The 26,942-nt window shown below is 44.0% G+C and overlaps 1 protein-coding gene across 1 annotated transcript in view; it reads right to left on the reverse strand.

Annotated features, from left to right (window-relative positions):
- The window catches only part of LOC145354481 (VPS10 domain-containing receptor SorCS3-like), a 1,074,210-nt gene that overhangs the window by 1,019,689 nt on the left and 27,579 nt on the right, over positions 1–26,942 (reverse strand). The window lies entirely within an intron of this gene.

A 26,942-nucleotide genomic window follows, 5' to 3' on the forward strand; every position in this document is an offset into this window, starting at 1 on the left:
TGCACTCACCCAGGCAAGTGGAGAGTATTCCAACACACCCCTGAATTCTGCCTTGGAGGCAGAGAGGCTTTGGAGAATCAGGAGGTGAGTTACCTATTGCAGACTTCCCGGCCTCCGATCTGTTTTAGTAGCCAGAGCATCTACATGGCTGACTCAGTTCAGTTTCTGATCAATGGTAACCCTCAGGTTGTTGATAACAGGGCAGTCAGTGTTAGCAATGCCATTGAATTGCAAGGGTGGATGGTAAGATCCTTCTTTGTTGTTGATGGTCATTGCCTGGCACTTGTGTTGCCTGGATGTTGTTTGCCACTTACCAGCCCAAACTGCAGTATTGTTCAAGTCTTATTGCAAATGGGTACGGACAACTGCAGTGAGGAGTTACGAATAGTGTTGAACACTGCAACCAATAGCAAATGTCACCACTTCTGATAGAGGGAAGTCACTGAGAAAGAACTTAAAGTTGGGCTGAGGGCACTACCCTGAGTAACACCTGATAATCACATTAAAATTGCTATTCCACAATGGGGATACTTAGAACCTCCTTTGAGATGTAAGCAGCCGTCATTTCAACCAAGATAAAGGCAAAGTACTGCAGATGCTGGAATCCGAAATAAAAAACAGAAAAAGCTGGAATAATCTCAGCAGGTCTGGCAGCATCTGTGGAGAGTGAAAAGAGTCGATGTTTTGAGTCAGGATTGCCAGCTAGCAATGCCCATGTCCCACAAAATAAGGAGTAGAGTAGTCTGTCACTCGAGCCTATCCTTGGTCACTGGGTTATACAGTTATGGTTTTTATAGTGGGACATTTGCAAGCTGCACTATGACAGTAATCATTTCTGAAATTTCAGGCTGTAGTACATCACTTTATTGATTAGGGCTGAGACCAGCAAATCCATTGTTTGGTTATTTGCAAGCTTAGATCTAACTGCAGTTTCACTGAGCTTGATTGAACAGGGAAGCAATGAAATTAAGGATTGTGGACAAGCATAAAAATGCCAACCAAAGATCCTGACCATTTTGCTTATCCTGAGAGTGAGGTCCCCCGGAGCACATAATGACTTTTTAAAATTATTCCTGCTGATTTGAGGATCATTTTCTCTTCTCTTCTTCACACAGAGAGCGGTGGGAGTGTGGAATGAGCTGCCAGATGAAGTGGTGAATGCGGGCACACTTTTAACATTTAAGAAAAGCTTGGACAGGTACATGAATGAGAGGGGTGTGGAGGGATATGGTCCAGGTGCAGGTCAGTGGGACTAGGCAGAAAAATGGTTTGGCACGGCCAAGAAGGGTCAAAAGGCCTATTTTTGTGCTGTAATGTTCTATGGTTTTATTTATTTATTTATTCTGATGGTCAAAAAGGATAGTAGGAGGAGAGGTAATAAGCCGTGGATAACGAAGGAGGTGAAGGAAAGTGTTAAACTAAAAGCGGAGGAATTTAGAGTAGCTAAGAGTAGTGGGCGAGAAGAGGATTGGGAGAGGTTTAAATGTCAACAAAGATTGACAAAGAAGTTGATAAGGAAGGGTAGGAGAAACTATGAAGCTGGGCTAGCGCTTAATATAAAAAAGGATAGCAAGAGTTTTTATAAATATATAAAAAGGAAGAGGCTGGCTAGGGTGAATGTTGGTCCTTTAGAGGATGAGAAAGGGGACCTAGTGGTAGGGGATGGGGATATGGCTAAGGTATTGAATAACTTTTTTGTTTCTGTCTTCACGGAGGAGGACGTGAATAATTTGCCGGGTGTTAGCGATGGAAAGGTGGTAGGACTGGAGGGTCTTAATGACATTACTGTTACTAGAAAGGCGGTGCTCGACAGACTGGAGGGGCTGATTGTGGACAAGTCCCCAGGACCGGATGGAATGCATCCGAGGGTTCTGAAAGAAATGGCGGAGGTGATAGTGGATGCCTTGGTGGTTATTTTCCAAACGTCGCTGGATTCCGGGGAAGTGCTGGATGATTGGAAAACGGCTAATGTTACGCCGTTGTTTAAGAAGGGTGCCAGGCAAAAGGCAGGGAATTATAGGCCGGTTAGTTTAACGTCTGTGGTAGGTAAAATGTTAGAATCTGTCATTAAGGAGGAAATTGCGAGGCATCTTGAAGGGAATTGCTTGATAGAGCAGACGCAGCACGGTTTCATTAAAGGGAAGTCATGTCTGACAAATTTACTGGAGTTCTATGAGGATGTGTCGAGGGCGGTGGATAGAGGAGAGCCGGTGGATGTGGTCTTTCTGGATTTTCAGAAGGCGTTTGACAAAGTGCCTCACAAGAGGTTATTGCAGAAGGTCGAGGGACATGGAGTTGGGGGTAGGGTGTTAGCGTGGATAGAGGATTGGTTGTCAAATAGGAGGCAGAGAGTGGGGGTCAACGGGTGCTATTCGGATTGGCGGATGGTGACTAGTGGAGTGCCCCAGGGGTCGGTGCTGGGGCCTCAGCTTTTTACCATTTATATAGATGATCTGGAGGAGGGAACCGAGTGTAGAGTGTCGAAATTTGCTGATGACACCAAGATTGGGGGAACGGCAAATTGTGCGGAGGGTGTGGAGAGTCTGCAGAAGGATCTAGATAGGCTGGGCGAATGGGCCAGGAAATGGCAAATGGAATTTAATGTTGGCAAGTGTGAGGTGGTCCACTTTGGTAGGAAAAATGGTAGGAAGGACTATTACTTACGGGGCGAAAAACTGCAGCAGGCGACGGTGCAGAGGGACCTTGGGGTCCTTGTGCATGAGTCGCAAAAACCCAGCTTGCAGGTGCAGCAGGTGGTCAGGAAGGCGAATGGGATGCTGGCCTTCATAGCGAAGGGGATTGAATATAAAAGTAGGGAGGTCTTGCTGCAGCTGTATAGGGCATTGGTGAGGCCGCAACTGGAGTACTGTGTGCATTTTTGGGCGCCGCACCTGCACAAAGATATTTTGGCCTTGGAGGGAGTGCAGTGGAGGTTTACTAGGCTGATACCGGAGTTGAGGGGGTTGAGCTACGAGGAGAGGCTGAATAAACTGGGCTTGTACTCGTTAGAGTTTAGAAGAATGAGAGGAGATCTCATTGAGACGTATAAGATGATGAATGGGATGGATAGGATAGAGGTGGAAAGACTCTTCCCGCTCAAAAAAGACAATAGGACTAGGGGGCACAGCCTCAAGATAAAAGGGGGGCGGTTTAGAACGGAGTTGAGGAGGAACTTCTTCACTCAAAGGGTGGTGAATCTCTGGAATTCTCTGCCCGTTGAAGTGGTGGAGGCTGCCTCGCTAAATATTTTTAAGACGCGGGTTGATGGGTTTTTGATAGGACAGGGGATTAAGGGTTATGGGGAGAGGGCGGGAAAGTGGAACTGAGCCACGACAGATCAGCCATGATCTTATTGAATGGCGGGGCAGGCTCGAAGGGCTGGATGGCCTACTCCTGCTCCTATTTCTTATGTTCTTATGTTCTTATGGTTCTAAATGATTTAGGGTGTGTTTTTTTCGGCTCCCTAGTTTTGCTGAGATGATAAGCCATGGGGGCAAGATGACATTTCACTCCAAGTAATGAGCAGAAGAAATCTTTCCCTTCATACATCACAAGATCCCCCCCACCCCACCCCCCTCATCCCCTCGACCCCTCCAACACCCCATTCCCCTTCCTATGCTTTCTATGTAACGCATTTGTCAATATGAGGGGAGTCAAACTTCAATTCCTCACTAAAAAGCCCAAAAAATCTCAATACCATAATGCACGTATATCGTTCATTGTGTAGGGGTTAATGTGAATAGGTGTTTCGCTTGTTGGCAGAAAATGGGTATGCATGAATGATTGGCAGGATTTGTTTCTTAATTCATTTATGGGATATGGTCGTCACTGGCTGGTCAGCATTTATTGCCCATCCCTAGTTGCCCTTGAACCTGAGTGGCTTACTCAGACATTTCAAAAGGGAAGTTGAAAGTCAGATTGGTGTGGCTCTAGAGTCACATGTCGGCCAGAGCGGGAAAGATGGCATATTTTCTTCCCTGAAGGACATTAGTGAACCAGATGGGTTTTTCTGACAACATTGCACAATCTGTAAATTCTTAATTCCAAATATTTTTTATTGAATTCAAATTCTACCATCTGCCTTGGCGGGATCTGAACCTGTGTCCCCAGAACATTAGCTGAGTTTCTAGATTAATAGTGTAGTGATAATAACATTAGGCCATCATTTCCTCATGATGTGATAAGTGGAACCCCAAAGGGGTCTGTGCTGAGGCCTCAGCTTCTTACAATTTATATCACTGAGTTAGACGAGACGACTTAAGGCATGGTAGCTAAATTTTCAGATGGCACAAAGATAGGTAGGAAAGTATGTTGTGAAGAAGACATCAGGAGTTTGCTCACAGAAATAGATAGGTTGAGTGAGTGCCCAAAAATCTGGCAGATGTGGGAAATGTAAAATTGTTCACTTTGGCAGGAAGAATAAAAAGCACAGTATTATTGAAATGGCTGCAGAATTAAGGGATCTAGTGCATCCCAGATCTAGTTCCAGTGCATGGGTCTCAAAAAAAAAAGTGACTGTGTAGGCACAGCAAGAAATTAAGAAGGATAATGGAATGCTATCCTTTATTACAAGAGGAATTGAACATGAAAGTAAGAATGTTATGCTTCAGTAATGCAGAGAATTGGTGAGACCACATAGAACATAGAAAAACTACAGCACAAACAGGCCCTTCAGCCTACAAGTTGCACCGATCATATCCCTACCTATTAGGCCTAAGTCCCATGTACTCATCCAGAAATCTCTTAAAAGACCCTATTGAATTTGCCTCCACCGCCACCGATGGCAGCCGGTTCCACTCACCCACCACCCTCTGAGTGAAAAACTTACCCCTGACATCTCTTCTGTACCTATTCCCCAGCACCTTAAACCTGTGTCCTCTCGTAGCAACCATTTCAGCCCTGGGAAAGAGCCTCTGAGAATCCACCCGATCTATACCTCTCAACATCTTATACACCCTATCAGGTCACCTCTCATCCTTTGTCTCTCCAAGGAGAAGAGGCCAAGCTCCCTCAACCTATCCTCATAAGGCATGCCACCCAATTGAGGCAACTCAAATAGTGTGTGCACTTTTGGTCTCTATTTAAGAAAGGATGCAAGTGAATTGGAGACAGTTCAGAGGAGGTTTACTAGATTGAGAACTGGGATAAGCGGGTTTTTTTTGAGAAAAGGTTGTACAGACTGGGCTTGTTTCCTTTGGAGTTTGGAAGAGTGGGGGGGTGGGTGGGTGGGGGAGCAGGGAGGCGGGGAGAAGGAGGGGGGGGGGGCGACTTGATTTAAGTGTACAAGATCCTGAACGGTCTCGACAAGGTTAATATGGTAAGGATATTTCCTCATGTGGCTGAGTCCAAAACTAGGAGGCACTGTTTTGAATTGAGCAGTTTTCCCCACAGAGATGTGGGGAATGTTATCTCTGAGAGATGTGCGATTTTGGAACTCCCTGCTTCAGGTGCGATGAAGGCACGTTTTTGAATATTTTGAAATAGATAGATTCTTTTGAGGCAAGGTGGAGAAAGCAGATAGATTCTTTTGAGGCAAGGTGGAGGAAGTAGGTAGATTCTTGTGAGGCAAGGTGGAGGAAGTAGGTAGATTCTTGTGAGGCAAGGTGGAAGAAGTAGGTAGATTCTTGTGAGGCAAGGTGGAAGAAGTAGGTGGAGAGTTTCTTTCTTAAGAAGGATCTATCTACTTTCACCATCTTGCCTAACAAGAATTAAAGGTCATCAGGGGTAGATGGGAATCTAAAAGAAACAGGTCAGCCATCTTCTTAACAAATGGTGGAGCAAGCTCAAGCGGCCGAACGGCCTGCTTCTGTTCCTACTTCGTATGATTCATGGAGTTTGTCTTATTTGCATTTTGTAAGCCTGATGGTTTGGAAAGGCCTGTGTCCTCCCTGTGGAGAAATCCTAAATCAGGGCTTAGAACTCTGCCTAACATAACCAGCAACTATACATTTAAGACTATATATGTGGCCCTCGAGGCTCCTTGATATACAGCCATAAAGGCAAAAAAGCTTCATTGCCCATGAAAAATGTTTACAAGCTTACAGCTCTGAATAAATTCTGAAAACAAGAGAGAAATCAGAAGGATGAGAAGCATTGAATTAGATTCGAAACACAGAAAAATTCAAGACCAATACGAATAATACTTTTTCACGAATGCCCAGTGGCGTTTGCCTCCAGGCATCTCTCATCAGGAAAAACGACATGCTCTGTGGGAGTAAGGAACAGTGCTTGGAGTGATAAAGACTGCCAATGAGAACATGTTCAAACTAATTATATGGTTCACAGAAACATACTTGTGTAAACAGTCCTCTCATAATACAGAAGAGGGAATTTGCTTCTGAAGGTGGTCCATTGATCCTGCGTACTTTGAGAAGGGTCAAGCCACAAAAAGTCACAAACTGGGAACGAATTCATCATTTCCTTTCTTTCTTGTTTTCAAAGAAAATGTTGCTTTCGTCTAACTCCCTTCACAGACGAAGGATGTCCCAAAGCACTCTGGAGTTGTAGTCGGAGTTGAAACAGTAAGAAACAACAGAAAACGGTTGGGCTGGATTTAACATGAACATCCTGCCAGCAAAGTGTGGGTTTGACCATCCTGGATATCCTGCCCGATTTTGTTCTGCGAAACTGCCCAATAAGTTAGGTTAAAATTACTCCCAGGGTTAGTAAGGGAGTCTCAACTTTGACATGTGAGGAAAAGCCTGTAAGGATGGCATTTAGAGACGCTATGACCAAAGTAGAAATTATAAATAAATAGACTTCTGGGTTGGAGTTTTATGGCCATTCATGTTGACGGGATTTTCCCATCCCTGTGCAGTGGACGGAGATTTGACCGGAAGCCAAATTCTCCAGACTTGCTGTAGCGGGAGCATGGTGTGAATGACTGGTAAGATCGCCCCTCATGTTCCTCAATGGCTTAATTACAAAGATGCTGTCTATCCGTGTCATACAGACCACAAGAGACTGACTGTTTAAGGAGACTGGGATTCTATGCATGGAATTCAGAAGAATGAGGGAAGACCTAATAGAAACATAGAATATGATGAAGGGAATAGATAAGATGAAACAGGGAGGTTGTTTCCACTGGCAGGTGAAATTAGAATGAGGGGACATGGTCTCAAAATAAGGGAGAGCAGATTTAGGACTGAGTTGAGGAGGAACTTCTTCACACAAAGGGTTGTGAATCTGTGGAATTCCCTGCTCAGTGAAGCAGTTGAGGCTACCTCATTGAATATTTTTAAGGCAAGGATAGATAAATTTTTGAACAGTAAAGGAATTAAGGGTTATGGTGAGTGGGTGGGTAAATGGAGCTGAATCCATGAAAAGATAAGCCATGATATTATTGACATAGTGGAGCAGGCTCAAGGGGCCAGATGGCCTATTCCTGTTCCTAGATCTTACGTTCTTATGCATCTCAATTCAATCTGAGCTGTGGGGGATAGAACAAATGAGTCAGGACTCCCACTTCCCAAAGTGTGTAGACTTTGGCCTGAATTGGTCATGATGCTGGTGTTTCCAGTCCTCTTCTAACAGGAAGCTGCACTGAATGGCTTTGGGCAAGAAAAGAAAATAATTGGGCAGGACGAGGGGTTGGATGATTGGTTTGGAATGAGGATATCAACATTGAGTTTATCTTTTTATTTACTATTAGATGAACCATAGAGTCACAATTTCAGCCCAAGGCTTTGAAACAAGGAATAATATCCAGTGCATGATTCCAAGGCGACAGCTCCAGTAGACCAAAGCGCTAGCAATAGCTCAATACTAACGATCAAAATGAGACATATTGTCAATAGTCTCTCTTGATCATCAGTGGAGATAGCTGCCAGCCTCTACCTGACATGCTCCCAATCAGCACTTTCAAGGAACAGGTTGCTCTTCGCATCTTCCACTCCACTGGCCACATTTCTGGTCTCTGATTTGCAATAGAATCTCAGGATGATTTTATGGCTTTCTCTGAGATCTGGTGGGAAAGTGAGGGTCTCCCTCTAGTTCCTCACTGTTTTATACATCAGCATTTGTGTAATTTTAATGCTCCCACCCACTCTGCACCAGCTAACCATTAAACCATCTGCATTGTCACAGAAAGTGCAAACATACAGATTGGACATGATTTTTACAGCATTACAGAAGCACTCTGGCTTCCGTTCTAAATGGCTTTAGGCTGCTGCTGGCAATTATTTATCCTATCCTTCTGACAACCCAATACCTAGTTACATACAAGATACATTCCAATCTTTACACTCCTTCTACTCTGGCATACAAATTACAACACAGGCCATTCAGCCCAATGGACTAGGGTTCATAGACTCCACAAACCTCCTCATCATAACCTTCTATCCCTTCCTCTTTGATATAGCTATCTAGCTGCCCCTAAAATGCACCCATCATTTGCCTGAACTACTCCTTTCAGTAGCAAGTTTCACATTCTAACCACTCCCTGGATTAACTCCTCCACAGTCCCTTATTAGTTTATTGAAGACCTTATTCTTACAACTCTGAGTTTTGGGTTTCCCAAAGGAATCATACACCAAATCCTTTATTAATTTTAAAGCCGTTTATTAGTCACAGAATACTACATTGCAGAAAAGGCCCTTCGGCCCGTCATGTCTGCTTCGATGCGTGAAAGGCCCTTGCCTGCCCACCTAATCCTACAGCCTTGAATGTTACCATCCCTCAATCCTATTTTTCCCTAAGAAATTTAGCCCCACTTTCATCCTTTCATGGGATTGTGGGCATTACTGGCAAGATTCATCCCTAACTACTCGTGAGCTATTGGCTTGCTCAGCCATTTCAGAGGGCAGCTAAAAGTCAACCACGATGCAATAGGTAAATCTACATGTGGCCAGTCCAGGTATAGATGGCAGATTTCCTTCCATAAATGGTATCAGTAAACGAGATGGGTTTTTATGACAATCGATGATAGTTTCGCTGTCACAATTACTGAGGTTCATTTTGCATTCCAGATTTATGAACTGAATTTAAATTCCACCAGCTGCTCTGAGTGGGATATGAACCCATGACACCAAAGCATTAGCCTGCGTCCCTGGATTATTAGTCCACCAACATGACCACGACACCGCCATCCCTCAATCTGCTTCAGTCTTTCCTAATAATTATAGCCTCTATTTATAAAATATTCCAACTCACCGCCAAAAAAAATTACACAGCTAAATATAGAATTGCTGCATAATTGTACACTTCCATCCAGCACAGCACAAATGTGTGATCGTCAGAATATCACAACTTATTTCCCTTCCCTTCTTTCAGGTTGCTGGCTCTCCTATTATTAGAGTTGTGCACAGTGAGTGTAACCGGCGCCAATGGAGAAACAAAAACCACAAACTCATTATCATCATCCAGCAACACCTCGATTTTCCAAGCTGGTGTTTAAATTTCACCATTGCCTCCCCATCACTACAATCTTCCCTCGCTCTCATAACCCTCTGGGATCACCTCACTCCTTCAATCACACACTGACTGAACATCCCCAATTTTTTTTTCAATTCCCCGTTGGCAGGTACTTTCAGCTGCCTCAACCCTAACCTCTGGAACGACCTCCCTGAACCTCTTGGTCACTCGCGCCTGCTTTAAGACACTCCTTAGAACCCACCTCAGCTCTCAGGCACCTGCCATTAAAATTGTTTTATGCGGCTGGGTGTCAAATTTTAGTATTTAAATAATAAGTAATATATCCCAGTGATCACACAATTGTGCTATATTAGATGTGAACGTAATAATGAAGTGACTATATTTAGTCTGTAGTTTTTTGACAGCAAGTTAATTATATGATGGAATCATAGAATCACATAGCTTTATAGTTGCGACTATTAGGAACGATTTACAACACCTTGGGATGTTTCACTATGCTAAGGATATGCTATAAATGCTAAGTTGTTAGTATCAATGTAAAGGTAAAGTTACCATAGTCCCAGATGACCACAGGCTGTGACTGATGGTGATCTTAATCTGAGCGTCACCACACCTCAGGCAAGGTTGAAAAGATGGGCCTTCATGAATAACCTCAGCCAGCATGGGAATTGAACCCATTTCTTGGTGTCTCTCTGTATCCCAAACCGGCCATACAGCCAACTGAGTTAACCCCACCCCCGGTATCAAAGTAACTAACCAGTGTTAGTGGGGCAGCACGGTGGCACAGTGGTTAGCACTGCTGCCTCACAATGCCAGAGACCTGCGTTCAATTCTGGCCTCGGGGACTCTCTGTCTGGAGGTTGCACATTCTCCCTGTATCTGCGAGGGTTTCCTCCTGGTGCTCCAGTTTCTTTTCATAATCCAAAGATATGCAGGTTAGGTTGATTGGCTCTGCTAAAACGCCCCCAGTGTCTGGGATTAGCAGGGTAAATATGTAAGGTTATAGGAATAGGCCCTGGGTGGGATTGTGGTCAGTGCAGACTTGATGGGCCTAATGGCTTCCTTTTGCACTGTAAGGATTCTGTGATGATTCCTCTGAGGAAAGAATGGAAATAGAAGTCTTTTTATTGTGAACGTAGTCACTTTGAACTATCAGCACACCCATAAAGCCCAGGATTGTTAATTTTCTTGGATGTTTGAGTTACACATAAGTAAAGCTCGGGGTGGCATAATGGCACAGTGGTTAGCACTGCTGTATCACAATGCCAGGGACCCAGGTTCAATTTCAGCCTGGGGTGACTGTCTGTGTGGAGTTAACACATTCTCCCTGCGTCTGCGTGGGGTTCCTCTGTGCATTCCACTTTCCCCCCCACAGTCTGAAAGGCATGCTGGTTAGGCTGAAAAGGCACTGGAGTGTGGCAACGCGGGGGATTTTCACAGTAACTTCATTACAGTGTTAATGTAAACCTACTTGTGACACTAATAAATAAACATTGAAACTTAAAAAAGTTTCCCTCACCCCCACATTGTCACGGACTGCTTTAAATCCAGAGCTGTAGGTTAAAATCAGGATTACTAGCGAATACCAAGCTGCATTCAGTGGAACATTGCTGAACAGAAACAGGTTCACAGGAGAAAATACTGTCAGGCATATATGACACACCTTGATTTATGTGTAAGTCACATGATAAGCAGGAGGCTGTTGATTAATTCAGTTCTTACAGACGAAAATCATTCCAAATCCCAGTTATAATTTTTTATTTCTTACTTCGGCCCCATTCATTTTAATGAAATTCAAATCCATGGTAATACAAAGTCTCTAAATGCAAATATATAAGGAAGGAACACAGCGCAAGGTTTGGTATGTAATCACTGGGTAATGTCCATTTATATGCTAATCAAACAGTTTGAATAGACTGCAAGAGTGTGGTCTGGAATACAACTTTAAACACATTAGGAACAAATCATAGTATCTCTCAAAATGACAGCCAATGTGACAAGCTTAACAATTAAAGTCATGTCATGAAAAATGTGTGCCTGTTAAATTGAGGACAATTAATGAGAATGGGCTGATAGAGTATTCATTACGGTGGAAAGACTTGCCCTGATACGTTGCAACAACTGAGGCTCAGTGCGCTTTGCAACTGCATTCAAGGAGTGTCAATAAACATGACAGTAATCCTGAACCATGTGACCCAGTGTGTGTTTCAAGTTGTATTTTACACCCGGGATGTGGAACAGGCAGTGAATTGCCTACAAGTGGATCTGTTGTCGAACACAGCTTTGGTTCAACATTTCAGCCCCAAGACAACCAGCGTCGCACTCAAGGGTTTGCACCATTATGTCCTAGAGCAGCACTCGAGCCTGTGAATTTGAACGAGACTTTGCTCAGTTGCCAGCACTTCTGCCTGTGATTTGCTGATTCCCACTGATGCAGAAGTGCTTGAACCAGTTTTTAATCTCCCCCCCCCCCCAAGCTACCCTACCCTAGACATTTTACGCAATTAATTGATTTCAGCCCAAACACAGATAACATGGAAACTAGAAGTAGGAGTTGGTCATTTGGCCCTTCCAATCTGTTCCATCATTCATTTTGATTATGGCTGGCTGATTATCCAATGCAATATCCTCATACCGCCTTTCCCCCTTAAGGGGCTACGATGGGTAGCAGAACCATTGGGTTAGTTAAGAGATTTTAAAAAAAACAGTTGTTAGGTTTTCTTTTTTCAAAAATCGAGAAGGCCCAACAGGAATTGGGAATGTGTGCACAAAAAGATATGTATCTACTGTAAAGCTCCCTGCCAAAGAATAGACAACTTATACTGATTGAACTGGGCAAGATGATGGGAGAAAGAAGGATTGGAATACATTACAGCAATAAATTTGATTCCATTCAGTTTCTGCAAAACTAAACTAACAGCATTGAACCCCACTTTAGCAAAAACTCTCACACATTGGCAATGTATAGCAAGACACTATCATTGGGAAGTACAATAGTCACTTCCTGACATGTGCAATCCGTGGTTAAGGTTCATAGCGGGAATAATATGGATTTAAAATCAGCCCTGTCATCTCTTGCAGTGCATAGGGTTTAATTCCTATACTAGTTGAGGCTATTCATGAAGACCCTGCCTTCCCAACCTTGCCCCTCACCTGAGATGTGGTGGCCTTCAGGTTAAAATCACCACCAGTCAGCTCTCTCCCTCAAAAGAGGACAGCAGCCTATGGTCATCAGGGACTTCGACAACTTGACGCTAGTTAGACCTCATCTGGAATATTGTGTACAATTCTGGGCACCACACTGTAGGAAGGATGGGAACACATTGGAGAGGGTGCAGAAGAGGTTTACAAGAATGGTCCCAAGTATGAGAAACTTCAATGCTGAGAGTAGATTGGAGAGGTTGGGATTCTTCTCCTTGGAGTGAAGAATGCTAAGAGGAGTTTGATAGAGATGTTCAGAATCATGTGGGGGCTAGATAGAATGGATAGGGAAAAACTGTTGCCACTTGTAAAAAGATCACAAGAGGGCACAGAGTTAAAGTGATTTACAAAAGAAGCAACTGTGATGTGAGAGAAAAACCTGTTCACACAGCAGGTGCTTTGGGTCTGGAATGCATTGCCTGGAAATGTGGTGGAGGCAGATCCAGTTGGCATATTCAAGGGCATAAGATGATTATTTGAATAGAAACAACATGCATGGGTACAGGGAAGGGGCAGAGGAACAACACTAAATCATGATGTTCATTTGGAGAGCCAGTGCAGACAGACGATAAGAAGTAGAAGCAGAAGTAGGCCATTCAGCCCATCAAGTATACTGAGCCATTCAATGAGATCATGACTGAAAACGCTGGAAAATCTCAGCAGGTCTGGCAGCACCTGGAAGGAAGGAAAAGAGCTGATGTTTCGAATACAGTTGAGGTTATTCAGGAAGGCCATGCCTTCTCAACCTTGCCCCTCACCTGAGGTGTGATTGCCCGCAGAATAAGATCATCACTAGTCAGTTCTCTCCCTCAAAAGGGGAGAGCAGTCTGGGATGTTGGCAACTTGATACCAGTTCGACCTTATCAGAAATATTGTGTACAGTTCTGGGTGACACAGTGGAAAGGATGGGAGCTCATTGGAGACAGTGCAGAAGAAGTTTACAAGAACGGTCCCAGAAGTGAAAAACTTCAGTTATGAGGATAATCTGGACTTGAAACGTCAGCTCTTTTCTCTCCTTACAGATGCTGCCAGACCTGCTGAGATTTTCCAGCATTTTCTCTTTTGGTTTCAGATTCCAGCATCCACAGTAATTTGCTTTTAGATCAGCACAGTAATAATTCTGTGATTTTTTTTGACTGATAGCATTACTAGCAGGATATTTTGTGTCTTCACCTTGTAACATCTTCCACCCCCTCCTTCTACGGCCCAGTAACATTGGAAATCAAGGACTCAAATCTCACGTGATACTATTTCACCTTTGAAAGACTTCTATGGGCAGGCACATTGCAGGTTGGTATTCTAAAAGGGCAGAGCCTCTGCTGGATCCAGGTTCCTTTCTATGTCCCAGCTCTGCCTCTTTTCCCACTGGTGCACTACACTGACCGTGGCTAGATTCATCAGCCTAGTCCCAGGAGTTACAGGGTCTTCCAAAATGGATTTATGAAGCGGAAATCATGCTCAACAAGTTCTTTGAAGATGTAACTAGTAGAGTTGACAAGGGGGAACCAGTAGATGTGGTATATTTGGACTTTCAGAAAGTGTTTGACAAAGTCCCGCAGAAGAGATTATTGTGCAAGATTAAAGCACGTGGGATTGTAGGGAGTGCATTGAGGTGGATAGAAAATTGGTTGGCAGAGAGGAAACAAAGATTAGGAATGAATGGGTACTTTTCAAACTGGCAGGCAGTAATGAGTGGGGTGCCCGAGGGATCGGTGCTGGGACCCCAGCTATTCACGATATATATTAATGATTTGGACGAGGGAACAAAACGTAAACATCTCAAAGTTTGCAGATGCTACCAAGTTGGGTGGGAGGATGAACTGTGACGAGGATGCAGAGACCCTTCAGCATGATCTGGACAGGTTGGGTGAGTGGGCTAAATCAATAGCAGATGCAGTATAATTTGGATAAGCGTGAGGTTATTCACTTTGGAAGCAAAATCAAGAAGGCAGATTACTACCTGAATGGCTGTAAATTGGGAGAGGGGAGTATGCAATGGAACCTGGGTGTCCTTGTGCACCAGTCACTGAAGATAAGGATGCAGGCGCAGCAGGTGGTAAAGGCAAATGGCATGTTAACATTCATTGCAAGTGGTTTTGAGTACTGGAGCAGGAATGTGTTGTTGCAATTATACAGGGCCTTGGTGAGGCCACACCTAGGGTACCATGTGCAGTTTTAGTCTCCTTTACTGAGGAGGGAATGCAGTGAAGGTTTATGAGGCTAATTCTGGGGACGGCAGGACTGATGTATGAAGAGAGATTGACTATGTTCTGACTGTTTTAACTGGAGTTCAGACCGAATGAGGGGGGATCTCAGAGAGATTTATAAAATTCTAACAGAACTGGCCAGGGTAGATGCAAGGAGCATATTCCTGATGGTGGGCGATCCAGGACCAGGGGTCATAGTCTGTGGATTCAGGTTAGACCATTTAGGACGGAGGTGAGGAGACATTTCTTCACCCAAGGAGCCTGAGAAATTCATTAGTACAGGAAGTAGCTGATGCCAAAACATTGAATGTATTCAAGAGGCAGTTAGATATAGCATTTAGGATAAATGGGATCAAAAGGTTATGTGGAGAAAGCAGGATTAAGCCATTGAGTTGGACAATCAGCCATGATTGTAATGAATGGCAGAACAGCCTTGACGAGCCAAATGGCTTCCTCCTACTTTTACCTTCTATGTTTCCAGTTTTGACCAGCAGCTCGCTATTATTGTAATATTATGCCATAGACTAGGAGTGAAATGCATTTAGATAAGGATAATACAACAATAACCGACATTGGAATCTTTTGCAATACCAACACAAACATATATACGGACACATAAATGAGGAGGAATAGGCTACCACGTCACTGGAACAGTAAAGGGAGATGAAAGATTGCAGATACTGGACTTAGGCTGTAAGATATAGGAGCAAAGTTAGATCATTCGGCTCATTCAGCTTTGCTAATTATGTGCTGCACCTTTTGTTATTCATGTTCTAAGACAATCAGGTCCCTTTGCATCTATGCTCTGCACCACAGAGGGCAGATAATAATAACATTGACACAAAGTGAAGATGTTGGGATAGGTGACTAAAAGCTTAGCCAAAAAAGAAGAAGGTTTTAAGAAGCAATTTAGAAGGAGAAGGTAGAGAGGCGGCGAGTTCAGAAGGGAGTTTCAGAGTTCTAGTTAGCAATAGACGGCATAGCTGCCAATGAGGGAGCAATGAAAATTGACATGTAAGAGGCCAGGGTTAGTACAAAGAGAGCAAAGAACAAACAGAAGTACAGCACAGCCCTTCGACCCTATAAGCCTGCGCCGATCACGACGCCTGCCTAAACTAAAACCGTTTGCATTTACGGAGTCCGTATTCTTCCATTCCCACCCTCTTCATGACACCCTTTAAATGCTGCTGTCATATCTGCTTCCACCACCTCCCCAGCAGCACATTCTAGACATCCACCACCCCCTGTGTAAAAAAACTTGTCTCACACATCTCCTCTAAACTTTTCCTCACGTACCCTAAACCTATATCATCTAATATTTGACTTTTCTACCCTAGGAAAGAACATCTCACCACCCACTCTGTGCGTGCCACTCAATCTTGTAAACCCCTCAATCCCTGCTCCAGAGAGAACAAATCGAGTTTATCCAACCTCTCCTCGTAACTGATACCCTCCAGACCAGGCAGCATTCTGGTAAACCTCTTCTGTATCATCTCCAAAGCATCCATATCCTTCTGGTGGCGTGGTGACCAGAATTGTACACAATCTTCTAAATAAGGTTCCGTACAGCTGTACAAGTTGGACGATTGCGGGGAGTACAATGAAAAGCCATAGGCACTTGACAGGAATTTAATCAGATGGAAAAATCAGCATCAAGATACAAGGATAGGGAATCAGAAAGAAGAATGGTCAAAAGAGGAAGGTTTTGATTGCCTATTCAGCAAAAACCCACATGTTAACCCATGGGTCATTTAAATTTCCTGCAGATTCAATGTGTCAGCTTCTGTTGAGATGGGGGGGGCGGGGGGGAGGAGGGAGAGGGTGGGGAGAAAGATACCGAAGGCGGCAAAGTAGAGGCAGTATAAAGGTCAGGATAGACTGCTATCCTGAATTTCAAACAGCAGACCAGGTGCCCTCTGTAAGCAATGTCTGAACACACAGATTGCAGAGATATTTCGCGCCAACCCCCACCACCTGTGTGGGTGTTTTCACACCTTGTCTCAGTTAATAACTACCAACCTAGCCACATTAACATTTCAATAAAGCTTTGAACTGCGTAACTGCAAATGTGCCTGCAAACAAGGGGACATTAATAAAAGTGTGTAGATGAGAGGTCACAATTTCAATTTAGGTCAATTGAGACAGGCTGTGGAAATTTTATGTAAAATAATGCAACACTAAAACATAGTACATAATGCAAAGCATTTGCACCAAAGCGAGAAAACAGCTGAGTATTTGCGACCACACGAAAAATGCGCAATACATTTTGGAGCTAAGTACCTCCAAAATGAAGTCAATTACATAAAAGCCAAAAATGCTCATTTATAACTATAAAATCCTATGTTACAAAACAGCATTGACTTGAACGATTTTTTCCCCCTCAGTTAATGATGGATTATTAGGAAAATTGAATGTTAAAGGGCAAACAACTAGATTAATTATGGTTGAAAACAACTTTGCATTAACGCATCATTCAGCTGTTTGCAAACAGCTTTATAACACAACAGATACTAAATATTAAGTTGATTACTTCCTCCAAATATTCACAAGGGAATGCACAAAACACCACATGCTCTCCCCGAGTAGCAATGAAGAACGGCAGATAATGAATTAGAGATAAATGGGATGTTAGCCCAAAAACAGGTGAGAAATACACAGTGCAAATAAATCCTCAAAGATGTCACTCAGGGAGACAGGAATCTGGACTCCCATTCAGAGACAGCCTTTGAACACTAGCAAGTAGATGATTTGATTTGATTTATTATTGTCACATGTATTAAAATACAGTGAAAAGTATTGTTTCTTGCACGGCTATACAGACAAAGCATACCATTCATAGAGAAGGAAACTGCAGCAGGCGACGGTGCAGAGGGACCTTGGGGTCCTTGTGCATGAGTCGCAAAAACCCAGCCCGCAGGTGCAGCAGGTGGTCAGGAAAGCTAATGGGATGCTGGCCTTCATAGCGAGGGGGATTGAATATAAAAGTAGGGAGGTCTTGCTGCAGCTGTATAGGGCATTGGTGAGGCCGCAGCTAGAGTACTGTGTGCAGTTTTGGTCGCCGTACTTACGCAAGGATATTTTGGCCTTGGAGGGAGTGCAGAGGAGGTTTACTAGGCTGATACCGGAGTTGAGGGGGTTGAGCTATGAGGAGAGGCTGAATAAACTAGGCTTGTACTTGTTAGAGTTTAGAAGAATGAGGGGAGATCTCATTGAGACATATATGATGATGAATGGGATGGATAGGATAGAGGTGGAGAGACTCTTCCCGCTCAGAAAGGACAGTAGGACTAGGGGGCACAGCCTCAAGATAAAGGAGGGGGGGGATGGTTTAGAACGGAGTTGAGGAGGAACTTCTTCACTCAAGGGGTGGTGAATCTCTAGAATTCTCTGCCCGTTGAGGTGGTGGAGGCTGCCTCGCTAAATATTTTTAAGACGCGGGTTGATGGGTTTTTGATAAGCGAGGGGACTAAGGGTTATGGGGAGAGGGCGGGAATGTGGAACTGAGCCACGACAGATCGGCCATTATCTTATTGAATGGCGGGGCAGGCTCGAAGGGCTAGATGGCCTACTCCTGCTCCTATTTCTTATGTTCTTATGAAATGAGAGAGTGCAGAATTTAGTGTTACAGTCATAGTAGGACGTAGACAAAGATCAACTTAATGCAAGTTGGCCACAGCTCTATGGGACAGCGAGGATTATTGTGGACCTGCCCAACACAAACATTCAACCACGTTTCAACATTTTCTGCGAAACATGCGCTTAATTCTAAACTTTCACCATAAATGCCCCCAACTCCATTCCCCCAAGGCCAGTTTAGTCCAGACAATTCAGTGCTACACATACTTGGATTTAACTAATTTGTCCAGTTTGAACTTTGTGGACCTACAAGTTTGGAAGAGGCTGGTTTTTAGCACTATTGTCTCAACTAGAAGAAAAATCCACAAAGCATGGTGGTGAAATCCAGAGCCAGCAAATTCATGAGAACAGAAGTTTAAACTCAAAGGTTTGGAGGTTCAAGTCACAGGGCAGTGCTTGAGCACACACACACACACACACACACACACACACACACACGTCAAGGCTGACACTCTGGTGCAGTATTGAGGGAGGGAGTGCTGCAGTGTCGGAAATTCAGTCAGTATGAGTTATCAAACCAAAGGCTCTGAATGCATTGTAAAATGGATGGAAAGAACCTGAGGCACTATTGCTAAGAAGCCTGGGAGTCCTGGTCAAGATCTATCCTGGAATTAAAGACAGAAGCCAGAATGTTATGGCCATTCACACCAGCAGGGTTTTCCCATCCCGCCGCAGTGAATGGAGATTTAGTTGGGAGCCAAATTCTGCGCCTCATTGCAGTGGGAGCGTGGCATGAATGGCCAGTAATATCATGTCAGCTCTGACTGGCTCCATTAAACTTTATCCAAAGTTTCAAACAGCTAACTCAACCTTTACATGCATAAGACATAGATCAAAAAAAAGTTTTTTTTTCTGAAGAGTTTAATTTCTATGATAACCCCAGGACTTGCGTGGGGAAATCACTTTTTAACCTCCTTGTAGACTCATTGAACATGAGCTCACTGGGGCTTGATAATTAACTCACTGCATGGAGCTCATACACCGTGCCCTGTATAAAGCAGGCCCCTGAGTGGGTCCATTATAAGAAATCTCACAACACTTGGTAAAAGTCCAACACATTTATTTGGTAGCACGAGCTTTCAGAGCACTGCTTCTTCATTAGATGAGTGAAGGATTGGATTCACAAACAGGGCATATTTTAGACACAGATTCAATTTACAAGATAATAATTGAAATGTGAGTCTGAACAAATAATTAAGTTTTTACAGGCACAGACAATGCAAGTGGAGAGAGGTTTAAGCACAGTTTAATGAGGCATGAATTGTCTCAAGCCAGGACAGTTAGTGAGATTTTACAAGTCCAGGCAAGTCATGGGGGTTACAGATAGTGTGACATGAACCCAAAATCCCGGTTGAGGCTGTCCTTATGTGTGTGGAACTTGGCTATCAGTCCAGTATTGCATTATTCCAATTGGGACCTGATGTTCACCACTGGCTTGTGGTTTTGCTTTACTATACTTTGTGCAATAAAGCACTGTTGCTTTACAGCTGACTCCTGGAGCTATAATAATTTCCAAAGTCAGTGAATATATAAAAAAAAAGACATGGAATCAAACCAACAACAAGAAAAAAAAGTTCACTCTAAATAAAGTTGTTCAAAACAATGATTGCTCCCACCCAGCAGTCTGAGCTAGAGAAGTAACTGGAAGTCCCCTCTGATACACTGCATAGTTTTAGCTGGTTAAACTTAAAAAAAAAGCACCTTGATTCTGTCAAGCAACCTGCACCTTGAGCTCAATTGATTCAGTGTTCTGTATGCTGACAAGCTCAGTGTGTGTTTTCCACATTGGGCAAACAGAAAGCTGACATGCAATTTCTCTTTCTTTCTGATCCCTGACATCTAAACCTGTGAAATGTGGAAGTCCTGGAACAATCATTTTCTGAGACAACTTTATTCTTTACCATAGATGTTTAGTGTTGTTGATGGTATAATTCCACTTGGCACCAATACCCGACTGAAAGATAAATATAATCACCAGTAATTATCGTTCTAAATGATACGGGAGCAGCTGCAGTGTAGGTTTTTTTTTTAAAAATATGGCAAAGCCATCTGGAACCCCAAATAAATCCAGGTCTCAGCTCGCAATTTCACACAAGGCAAACATTTATTTGCGGGCTCCCAGAAACATGTCCCCTTAAATCAGCCAACTCCTAACGTGTTAGAGTTCTGCGATACTCAAAGTAAAATATTTTTTTAAAAAAATGACATATTGTCCTCAAGGTTGTTGTGCAAAACATAAGTAGAACATTAACTTTGTGGTTAATATGGCTCAGGTTCTTCTGCAAACGCAATGTACGGCAACGTGGTGGCACAGTGGTTAGCACTGCTGCCTCACAGCGCCAGGGACCTGGGTTCGATTCCTGACTTGGGTCACTGTCTGTGCGGAGTCTGTACTTTCTCCCCGTGTCTGCATGGGTTTCCTCCGGGTGCTCCGATTCCCTCCCACAGTCTGAAAGACGTGCTCGTTAGGTGCATTGGTCATACTAAATTCTCCCTCAGTGTACCGGAACAAGTGCTGGAGTATGGTTACTAAGGGATTTTCACAGTAATTTAGTTGCAGTGTTAATGCAAGCTTGCTTGTGACACTAATACACAAACGTACAGAACAGTCACTTTGTGGTTACGAATGGCTCGAGCAATACCATTTCACAGAGAGAATATTACACCCACTGAATATGAGACCGTGACAAAAATTAAGGAGGGAAAAATCTGATGTTTCATTCATACAGTCAGAAAACAAAAATTGTGGCAGATTCTTAATTCTTTTCTGTTGGTGAAATGTTAGCCTGGTCATTTTGCAGTTGAACTCCACAATATGTTTTCCATGTTCCATCTAGAATCGTAGAAACACTACAGTGTAAAAAGGAGGTCATTTGGCCCATCGAGTCTGCACCAGCAACAATCTCACCTATCCCAGTAACTCCACATACTTAATCTGCTAATCCCCCCGACACTTTAGGGGCAATTTAGCATGGCCGACCAACCTAACCCACACATTTTTGGACTGTTGGAAGAAACCGGAGGAAATCCACGCAGATGTGGGGAGAATGTGCAAGCTCCGCACAGCCAGTCCAGCTGTATTTTCCCATCAATAACACTTCATTAGCTTTAGCCATTACAGTTTGAACCAGAATCCCTGCCCGCGTCATCAAATATCACAAAATATCAGCAAGGACTGGTGTATTACTCCATGCGTTATTAAAAATGGCCATTCAAAGCTCTCCTGGTAGTTTAGTTCTAGACTGTGAGACATAGGAGCAGCATTAGACCACTTGGCCCATTGAGTCTGCTCCGCCATTAAATCATAGATGATATTTTTCTTAATCCTATTCTCTGGCAAAGAATTCCACGGATTCACCACTCCCTGGCTGAAGAAATTCCTCCTTATCTCTGTTTTAAAGGATCGACTCTTTAGCCTGAGGTTGTGCCTTCTGGTTCCAGCTAACCTGCTGAGGCATCTACAGCAGGAAGGTCCCAGATGCACGTCCCAGCCTGTGCCAGGTGAACAGATCCTAGGCTGATGTACCAACCTCTGTGTGAATAGTTAGTGAGGCTTGGCTATGCTATCTTCTTCAGTCGGGGAGTCTCCCATGTGGACATTGGCACTGAGCACCGACTATGCACGTGACATCCAAGGGTGACTGGCAGTTCCTGAACTATATACTTGTAAGAGGTCTTTCAGTTCATTGTGAAGTGGAGGAGGAGGTAACTGATGGAAAATAAATACATTCAGGTAGCAAAGGATCTCATTTTCACAGGCCATCGAGAGAAGGTGATAAATGCTCTAAATCCACGTTTAAAAACAAATTTGACAATATCATTAAATCCTGTTGGGAGGGCAGACAATCCTGAGAAAATAGCACTTCTGTTATTTTTGGAAAAAGTTCTAATCATTTTGGACCAGGCTAATGCAATGCCAGATGGTAACATTAACAAATTGTTCAAGCTGTACTCTTTCACTTTATGGCACCCCTGTATCTTTGAATTAGGGGCGACATGGTGGCACAATGGTTGGCACTGCTGTCTCACAGCATCAGGGACCCAGGTTCGATTCCAGCCTCGGGTGGAGCTTGCTCATTCTCCCTGTGTCTGCATGGGTTTTCTCCAGATGCTCTGGTTTCCTCCCACAGCAAAGATGTGCAGGTTAGGTGGATTGGCCATGTTAAATTGTCCCTCAGTGTCCAAAGGTGTATCGGCTAGGTGGATTGGCTGTGGTAAATGCACAAGATCTTGGAGATAGGGCGGAGAGGTTAAGAGATTTCAAAGAGTCGGCCCAGACGCAATGGGCTGAATGGCATTACTCTGCACTGTAGGGATTCATTAGCTCTAATTAGATCCACCTTATTTGCCCTTGGCTTTTTTTTTTAAGGCTTCCATGGACCAGGTACTATCGTAGCCAGCGCACAAGTTAGGCAGGTGTTCACTGCCTATAAAGGAGATAAAGCATGTAAAAATGGTCAAAGCCTGTTCAGCTATTGTGTTTGTCTCAGCTTCTAACAAATTGTGCCCCTAAATAACCCGGTCATTGACTAGATGTTGTGGCTAGGGATTTGCATTCTGCAACCCAAGTGCTGTTATTTTAATCCATTTGGGAGGCATGAGCATCATTGGCTGACCAGCATTTATCGCCCATCCCTAGCTGCCCTTGAGAAGGTGCTGGTGAGCTGCCTTCTTGAATCTCTGCAGTCGCAGTTCTGTGGGTTGACCCACAATGCTGTAAGGAAGGGAATTCCAAGATTTTGACCCAGCGACTACGAAGGAACGGTGATACATTTCCAAGGTGAATGGCTTGGAGGGGAACTTGCAGGTTGTGGTGTTCCCATTTATCTGTTGCCCTTGTCCTTCTAGATGGAAGTGGTTATGGGTTTGGAAGGTGCTATCTATGGATCTTTGGTAAATTGCTGCAATACATCTTGCTGCTACAAAGCGTCAGAGGTGGCGGGATTGAATGTTTGTAGGCCGTTTTGTCCTGGATTGTATCAAGAGTCTTGAGTGTTGTTGGAACTGCACCCATTCAGGCAAGTGGGGAGTATTCCATCACACCCTTGACTTGTGCCTTGCAGATGGTGAACAGCTATTAGGAGTCAGGAGGTGAGTTACTCGCCACAGTATTTCGTGCCTCTGACCTGCGATTGTAGCCACTGTGTTTATGTGGTGAGTCCAGTTGTGTTTCTGATCAATGGTAGTCCCACTGATGTTGACAGTGGGGGGATTCAGTGATGGTTACACCATTGAATGTCAAGAGGTGGTGGTCAGAGTGTCTCTTATTGGTGATGGTCATTGCCTGGCGTTTGTGTGCCGCCAATGTTACTTGTCAATGCTTCCAATAATAAAATTGCTGATTCAGGCCCAATGGAGATAACTGAATCCCAATGTGATTCTCCACTCTTCAACTTTGCCATCCAGATCTCAACGTTAGCTGTGGATGGTCCCTAATGTTAAATCCGGTATTCAAATTCAGATTCATTTTGCCAATAAAAATTCAGATCTGAAGCCACAATGAACAAAAAAATCAAATGATTCCTGGGTGGGGAATGCTGAGTAATGCAATCGGATTGGGCTCCATCCAAGTGGATTTGATCCACGCAATGGGATGGTTTCCGTTGTGTTAGATTCTGTTTAGATTGCATTCTACATTTGGAAATGAGGAGGTGAATACACTGCCTGTGTATTTATTGGTGGAGTTTGAATACTATCACCAAGATCACCATCTTTCAGTCCCTAGTGACATTACTCCTAAATCCATCTCAGATACGCATGAAGCAGACTCGCGGACACTGGTCACCCTCACCCCCACATACACTCCTCACCCTTCCCTGCCCATGCCACCCACTCCCCAACACACACCCACACCTCTCCCTGCCCATGCCACCCACTCCCCACTCACACGTCCAACTCTCCCTGCCTATGTCACCCACTCGCCCACACTCACCCACCCCCAACTCTCCCTGCATACATCATCTCCTGCACACAGTCACCCAACTCCCCACCTCTCCCTGCACATGTCGCCCACAAACACCCATACCCCCACCCCTCCCTGCCCACGTCACCCACACACCTCCCCCACCCTCACTGCCCATTTCACTCATTCCTTGCCCATGTTGCCCTCCGCCCACACAAACCCACCCCCCACATGTCACCCTCTCCCCTACATACACCTACATCCCCACCTCTTCCTGCCCATGTCACCCACGTCCCTGTGCCCTCACCCACGAGCCCATTGCCAGATTTAGGATTTAACAATGTAACTAGTGTAATTGAACAGAGGATTCCTGTTGGAGAGACAAAATGCATCCATTTCAATGGTCATGGAGCTAAAATATGACAGCACTTTGTCTGCCAACACCCCACCCATCCTACCTGCCTTGTGCATGGTGTTTGGTGGAGGAAACAGGGATTGCTAGTCTTGAGAGAAGCTGCTTTCAAAATGGGAATCGGATAAGAATGGAATAAGAACCCGAAGAAAAAGGATGCAGGGCTATGAGGGGGAGAAATAGGATTAGCCAAGTTGTCCTTGTTGATAATCAGCATTGACAAAATGAATCAAATGGCCTCCTTTTGTGAGTTAACCATTGTATTGCCCTCCAGCTCCTCTCAAAACCCAATAAAAATGTCGGAATTTAAAAGGAGATATCATCTCAGAGTGCTGTTTCTTTCCTCAGAAGAAAGCGATACTCTCTCTCCTTGTATTGTGTGGGCTGCCTCTAAAGGCAAGTGCGACTCCTTCATGCACTTTTATCTGTCTTCAGAGGAAAGGAGCTTTTGTGTCGAGAGGAAATGCTGCTACACTGGCCCAGAACTCAGGGAAAACAATGAAAGCTCCAAAGTTGCCAAATAATGAAATAGCAATTTAGAGAACAGCTGAAGCGTTCATCATTCACCACCAAGGCTGTGGGTTCAGAACCTTTAGCACATAGTCTAAATCAGCAGAGTAATAGAGTACTGTGGGAACGCTGGCTTCCATATGTCAAGTGAAGCTTTGAACACCCTTTCTAATGACTTGCAAGGTCCCTGGGCTCTCCCCAGTGATCTACCCAGTACAAATCCCTCAATTAACACCAAGAAAAACTCAAGAGTGTCTGGTCAATCCTGCTTTATCCACAGACTGGTTGACGTGTAACTCAACAATATAAGTTCAATATTGACTGTAAACTTTCAGGGGTTGTGAGCCACAATAGAAATATCATTCTATTTGAAAATTACAATGTTTAATCCACAGAAAACAGGCACACAAAAGGTGCAGTAGATTATGTACAGGCCTTTCTCTCCTGGGGTAAACACAGTAAGAAGTCTCACTTCTTACGGTGTTTATCCCAGTCCAATGCAACAGCACATCATGGCTACCTTTTTCCCCTGTCCATTGATTGTAAGGAATTTCAGCTCATCATCTTCTGATGGACCCACTAAACAAGTTACCTTCATTTGGTAGTACTTCTCAGATGTAGGGAATGGGAGACAGGGGGTGGGGCAGGGGTGCGGATGCAGTGGGAAATCACATTGGTTGCAGGGAACGGATCCCCTTCAGGAGCCATATTTGTGCTAAGTATAGTGCAGAGCCTTACAGCACAGCAAGAGGCCATTTGGCCTATCACCCTCCTAAATCTTTGTACTGGTCAATGTAGTCCCACACGTTAGCCTGAACCCAATAACCTTTAGATCAGTCCTCTTGAAGTATATGCCCAATTGTCTTAAACTTTCTATGGAATGCAATTACATTTTTTCTTTAGGTAGAGTTGCTAAGACTGGGAAGACATCATGGGTGAAAAAGATTCCCAGTTCCTCTCTAGCTCTCTTGACAATTATTTCAAATCCAACGCTTCTGATTTTTGGTGTACTGACCAGAGGAAATAGATTTTCCCCTACTTGTCCTATTCATATCCCTCAATTTTGAATGCCTGCAATGCAGGCTAAATGGAGACTCAAGGTCCAGATTCTCGAATTTCTCCATATAACAGAGTGTGACAGACACTAGTTACAGGGAAATTGTCACACCACAGATCCAGTCAGGTAGATGGGTGACTACCAGGAGACGGAGGCATGTAGAGCAGGTGTTTCCTGTAGCTATTCCCCTTTCAAACAGGTGTACCGTTTTGGATACTGTTGAGGAGGGATAGCCAGTCAGGGGAAGATACCACCAGCAGCCAGGCTTATGGCACCACACCTGGCTCTGCTGCAGATAGGATTGAGCAAAGAGTAAGTGAGCAATACTAATGGGAGACTCGCTAGTTAGGAGGCACAAACAGGAGTTTCTGTGGATGTGATTGAGTCTCCAGGATGGTGTGTTGCTTCCCTGTTGCCATCAGACTTTTGAACGGACCTATCTTGCATTAAGTTGATCTTTCTCTACACTCTAGCTATAACTGCAACACGACATTTTGCACTCTCTCTTTTCCTTCTCTACAAACAGTATGCTTTGTCTGTATAGCGTGCAAGAAACAATACTTGTCATTGTATGCCAATACATGTGACAATAATAAATCAAATCAAAATCTGGTGCCAGGGTCAAGGATGTCTTTCAGCAGTTGC

This window comes from Carcharhinus amblyrhynchos, chromosome 17 (genome assembly GCF_965287045.1).
Source record: "Carcharhinus amblyrhynchos chromosome 17, sCarAmb.v2.hapA, whole genome shotgun sequence".
NCBI classification, from domain to species: domain Eukaryota; kingdom Metazoa; phylum Chordata; class Chondrichthyes; order Carcharhiniformes; family Carcharhinidae; genus Carcharhinus; species Carcharhinus amblyrhynchos.